The 6,214-nt window shown below is 35.0% G+C and overlaps 1 long non-coding RNA gene across 1 annotated transcript; it reads left to right on the top strand.

Annotated features, from left to right (window-relative positions):
* Positions 1-261: 261 nt before the first annotated feature.
* On the top strand, positions 262-4,431 carry LOC113961518. The gene is made up of 3 exons (XR_003532327.1): positions 262-494; positions 2,174-3,291; positions 4,360-4,431. It is a non-coding gene; the product is annotated as an uncharacterized LOC113961518 (long non-coding RNA).
* The last annotated feature ends 1,783 nt before the right edge of the window (positions 4,432-6,214 follow it).

The following is a 6,214-nucleotide window of genomic DNA, read 5'->3' as shown; positions in this document are numbered from 1 at the left end:
AGGTGCTGTAGCATCCCTGGTTACTAAGATATATGGTTGGGTTTTTTGTCATTAAGTGCTAAGAATTATGATAATAGGCCACTCATCTGGCTAAAAGCAGGTTTTTCAACTATTGCTGCTCCTTTCCTTAAAAGCAGTTGAACCAGTGTTTCAAAAATCATTGTCACTTTTTGAGTAATAAAAAAAGTCTACGGATAAAAGACAGATTTTTTTATCTTTCAGGCTATTTGTTGATGATATTTTCATTATGGGATAGATTTTTCTTCGTGTACAGAACAAAGCCCAAAGAACCTGTTTGTGTATTTCAGTCCTTGCAGAGATTCTTGGTGTGGAATCCAGAGTAGTACTCTGGCTATCCAACTCCACTTCTCCTGACTTTAATGGAAATATCTTTCTAATATGGCTCAGAACGAAGGAACTACCGTCTGGTTCTATATGCAGCTGAGGCAAAGAGGAATTAATCTCCAAGGCCATACCAAAGAATGTGTTACAGGGTAAGTTACTGATTTGCTCCAGGACCTTTGCTTCTACAGTTTATTACTAACAAATTTCTGAGGATCTGTTAATTAGCATTACAAAATTCCTGCTGGTTTGGGTTTTTTTAACTTCTAGATTTTATAGGCAGAAAATCTGATTCAAAGTCACATTGTTTTCTCCTGTTTGCTAAACTTGCAGGTACTAATTGAGTGATAACTACAAGACCTGAAGTGGTTACTCGTGGGACAGTGATTTTGAAATTTCACAACGGTACTGTTTCAAATGTCAAGCTTGTTAACTGTTGAAGTAAAGAGTTCAAACTTCTTCAGCTATGGTAGAAAAATTTTTGAATTTGGTATCCTTTGCATTAAACCCGATGTTGTATGACTAAAGTTACCTGAGGCTTACAGGTTCTAGCACTAATCTGGATTTAAATTTCTTGCCAAGATAATTTTTATTTCTTTTAGGATTACAGAAAGACTGCTTGTGTAAGATAAATTCTATTTGCAGTCTGCAGTTTCTGCTGCTGCAATAGTGTTATTTTTTAATGTATGGAAAAAAAGTAGAATTAGTTTCATATAGCTGCATATGATATACTTTCTTTCTCTCTCCCATACATCAAAAATTTCTTGCAATCCAAGCTTTTTCAGTGGTGGAAATTTTTAATGTTTTGAAAGATTTAATTGTTTTTATTATTATTGGTTTTATTTAGAATATATTTCATGGGGTTTCATTTGTGCATATTTTGCTAATATGGTTTTATTTAATTCATCCTTGAAGTATTATAGTATGGATTTTAGTACTTGGGAATTCTTAAAAATTCTTTTTAGTTATATCAAGCAAATGAGAGATCAAAGGCTTAAAAATTAACAGAAGAAGGATGAAGTAATTCTACATACTCAAAAATGGGTATATTGAAAAGAATGCTGAAATTCAAAATATTGAAAGTATTAGTGTAACAGTCTCCACCACACCAAAAAGTGATTCTAATTTATTTTTTGATCTTGAATGAAATATGCTGTCTATAAAAAGGAATCTTTTAGGAAACATCACATAGTAACAGAATGAGAGACAAATGTTAAAACCGGGGAAAGAAACTTCTGCTAAAACAATTGCCATGTAGGTTTCTGTTGCCCTAAAGCAGAATGAAGTTCTGATAAGAGTGTCAGCTTTCAGTGGTACCACCCAAATTGGAACAGATCCTGACAAACTTGCTAGAGATTAGAACTGTCCATAGACTGATTTATTCAAGATAGCAAGGACAATTCTGTTAAGACCTGCCAAATTTAAAAGCTGAGCAATCTGTTCCCGCCCTGCACAGTGACAAATAGAACTGTAATTAAGCACGAAGCAGTGCTTTCCTCGCTGCAAAAGGCAGCATTCCAGCTCAGCTGAAGGTTTTTGACTTCTGCTTGTGGTCTACCAAGAACACATCCTGCTTTTGGATGAGACTTGGAAAATGACAGGTGTGCTTGTATGTTCTCTTTTCTCTGCATGTGGCCAGGTTTTCTGTCTAGAAATCTTTACCTTTCCAAGGCATAGATGGCTTTATGCTGGACGTATATGCTACTTAGCATAATGGGGTTACAATTCCTCTGGGTGTCCATATGTGCTGTAGGGATACAAAAATTACAAATGTGCTTTCTATGCTTCTTAATGAAGAATTTTTATTATTGTTATTTTTTAATCCCAACAGAAATAAAAAACAGCTCTGGATAAAATTACTGGCTTGATCACAACACTGCTTAATTCCCAGAAGCCAAAGAACATCTGACCAGCCTGAGCAACTGAGGCAGCTGCTCACAGAACCACACTGCAGCCAACAGCAGGGCCCACTGAAGAAACAGAGAAACTCTTGTTTTTTGCAATTAATGAGCTAAAGAAACTGAACTATCAATTCTGTAAGACCATATTATTGTTAACATTTCAAACCACCTGAGGATTTGTAACTCTTGATTTTGATCTCAGATGGACCACAAACTGTCCTGTACAATTGTTGATGACAGTGTGGTGTGGAAAATGACCCCATATTATCAGCTGTGGGTGCCAAGATCTAGTAACTCATTGCAAACAATAAGTAAAATCCTTGTTGGGCTGATTCTACTAGAATAATTTATTGATGTTAAAGGACATCCTCTTGCCCCTCCCCCCCAAGATAAGACAGAAAGCTCCCAGAAGTCTCCAAGAATTAAGATAAGAATGTCCACACCACTTCATATTTCTAACAGTTAAGTATTTAAAGGAGCTACTATCGAGCTCAAGAAAAGCAAAAACTTGGCATGCCAATTTAAGATCTGGAATTTGTAATTATTTGTTTTGAATATGCTGTAAGATTAGCAAATATCCAAACCTAAGTAGCTAACTAGTTTGTTTTCCTGGGATTTTATGAGATTCATAGATTTCAGAAGAGACTCAGAAGCAATTAAAAACATTATTTTTGCATATCTAGGTTAAAAAGAACATTCCAGTGTTGGAAGTCTTGAATGTATATTCTTAATTTTTTTTTTTTTTTAGTCTTAATATCACAGCAAACAATATTGTTTGGACTGACAGTTTTGGCAAGAATTTTAACTCATGAAAATACCTGAATAACAAGAAGCATGTGATTTTACTCTCTCTTCTGGGATCAGCCTGAGAAAGGAATTTATTTTTTTTCCCCTTGTTTTTAACAATAGCTGATTATTCCTTGCCTCTCACTATGGCATTTACCCATTGCAACCTCTTGCCTGGGATGGAAATCCCTAAAATCCTGCATCTTGAAACGGAGATATGAGGAAATAAAAGTGTACACTTTATACACTCTCCATTTTTAATGTATGTACACAGATCATGATCTGATTAGTAAATAAAAATGCTTACTTTTTTATGTGTTTTACACTATTTACATTTGTATTATTGGCATTGTTTTGGAGAACATTCAGTTATGAAATGCCTGTGATGCTGCTTCTGTTGCTGTATGTTGAATAGTCAGCTGCCAGTTATGTTTAATGCAATTATGATGTGCTCATCTTACTTTCTGTAACTTCAATATTTACTTTTATCTCAGATATAACTAATTTTACTTCAGTGTAACTTTTGAGAAAGTTTCTGATATTTCTTTCCACAGTCTAAATGCAGATTTCAGATAATTCTGTGAAAGGACTCAGAATGGTCCACTAATTCTGTATTTAGAGAGATAACTGGGATTTTATTCTACAAATAGTTTGCTTCTGAGTAATTCACTTATCTGAGTTGCCAAACTTAGAGATTCTGGTTGTTCTATTTACAAACAAGCTTCATGATATAATTGTGATATATTTTGTGTGAAGGCACACTCAAAAACATAGCTGTTTATTTTTTTTTAATCTATTCTTGCTTATTGCTGAGTTCATTGATTTAATCTGAAAATAACTGAAAGGAACTGTTGGGTTTTAGCTTTTTTTAGAAACTAAACAAAAGAAATTAAGCAAAAATACTCTCTCCCAAGGATTTTACTCTGGCATTGGGGAATCCATGGAAATATTACATGTGAATGGTATCTCTTATTACTCCCTTCCTAATAAGATAGTGATTTCGCTGATGAGCAAATCTGGAATGAATCCAGCTGCCTTCAAGTAATTTGCATGTTGGATTAAAAAGTTGTAGTTTCTTTGCTATTCAAGTGCAGTTTCTTATCAGAATATATTTTGTGTCTGAAAGTCGAGTTTTTTTGCTTGATATACTCAAGTGGCCAATTTAAATATTAGTATTACAAGTTAGGGTTATTTTACAAATAAATTTAAAAATGTTATAAGCCCAAGGTGAATCTGAGTTATGGAAGCATTTTCATAGCAAACTATATATTTTACATTTTATTTCCATTTGCTATTCTGTTCTTCTGAGTAATTTGACTGTGTTTTTCAGGATTCTGCATGCAGATTGCATGAACCAGTAACAAGTTGCACTGTTAACTCAGATCCTGGAAACATATCCTTCACTAAGGTGAAAACATTTCAGAGAAACTCACTGAAGTAAATGTTTTGTTTGGTTTTAGCTTGTTTTGTCTAATAATAGGCCAATTTGAAGCAAGCTGTTAAAAGAATTTGGTGATTCATGTATACTATGTGCTTATGTGCATTATTTTTTCTTCTGTCCTTATACATCTCTTACTTTCTTCCTATTTCAAATTTCTAAAATAATTAAATGGGGTGTATACATTTGTCAATACATAAACAGGAGTAGTGTAAAACTTGGTACTATATATTTTCCTAATTTCACTTTTTAAAAAATATCAGAAGTAGAGGTGTTCACTCCTTCTCAGCTTGCTTTGGCATCTTCGTGTTTTCACTTTTTAAAATAAATTTATTTTGTTGGTCTTTTGTTTGAAAGACCACTCCTATAAAATTAAATTTTCTAATTAATGTTATAGATCCTTTGATGCTAAGTTTCTCATTTTCGAACAGTTGAATATCACAATATAGTTGATGCACTCCCATGTTATGAAATAAATGCTCAAGGTACAGCTGATAATGTTGAAAAATAGAAAAATAAATTGACCTTGATGAAGTGTGTCTTCTTTTGTCTGTTCCCAGGAAAGTTTATTTCAGGTATTTCTACTGCTGAAATGATTAGAGTTAACAGCTTTTTCCCTCCATTTTATTTTACAGGGTCTCTTCATCTTCCTGATATATGGGGTGTACAACACAGAGGTAAGTCTGCTTGGAGTATCTCAAGGCTGACAGAGTGAATGAGAGAAATGACAGGTTTCTTATCTTGATAACTGAGGGACAAAGTTGGCTTTCCATACGAGTGTCCTACTGCCCTTCATGCTTGGACTAGCTTATATGCATCCCAGCTTACCATTAAACACTGACACCCTGAATAAAGGGACAGACTCATTTCTCATAGGCATTGACTAATATTTTACTGCTGCTTTAAGTTTTTTGAATTCCTGGTCTGTCTTTTAGCTAAACCTGACAGTCCTAAACTGGCATAATCTAATGTACATTTTGAAATTAACTGTTAGTTTACATGCTAGGTAGAGGAAACTGAATTTAAATTATAAAGGGAACAAGTTTTACCTACTCAACAAAATTTTTAAGTAAAGTACAGAAATGGCATCAAATTCCTTTTTTTTAGATCAATTAGATGTGTTTAAGATTTTAAAATCTGAGCCAGGGCTTTGTACCAGTTAGGGCTATGAAGAGTGCTTGCTATTTACAGGCTCATCAGTCATAAAGGGAATTATTTTTGACAGATAAAGCATAAAAATCATAAGGAATTTATCCACCTGGTACAACTACTTCCATTATGTTAATGATAAGAATTAATTCTCCTGATTAACCAAAATAAGCTACTATTTCAAAATAACAATTTTATTGCATTTCCATTATAAGGATGAATTATTTCCGTACATATAACTAAACCAATGAGCATTATCGGTATGGGTCTTGCTGTAACAGTGGGCTGAGAATGCTGTACGTGGGGTCCAGTGCTTGGAGCAGGGGCTGTGCTGCGGGTGGGGTGTCCCAGGCAGCCGGGGCCAGGTGTGCGGAGGATGCTCCCGTGGTGTGTTCTGCGCTGGGAAGGAGTTGGGAAATGGGGACGTGTGGGAAAATCCTCCCCAGTTTATGCCTGGGGAGGGTTCCCAATGCAAGGCGCAACGGCGGCGTGGGAGCAGCGTGTGTCGGATACATTGCCCGATGGCTACATTGGACTAAAATACTTTTTCTTATTGGCAGCTTTCACTTGTGGGAGCGGAGCGGCTTCACTAACGCCG

This window comes from Neopelma chrysocephalum, unplaced genomic scaffold, assembly GCF_003984885.1.
Source record: "Neopelma chrysocephalum unplaced genomic scaffold, ASM398488v2 Primary Assembly neopelma1_97222, whole genome shotgun sequence".
NCBI classification, from domain to species: Eukaryota; Metazoa; Chordata; class Aves; order Passeriformes; family Pipridae; genus Neopelma; species Neopelma chrysocephalum.
Note: the sequence above shows the minus strand (reverse complement) of the source record. Positions and strands in the feature narration are given on the sequence as shown.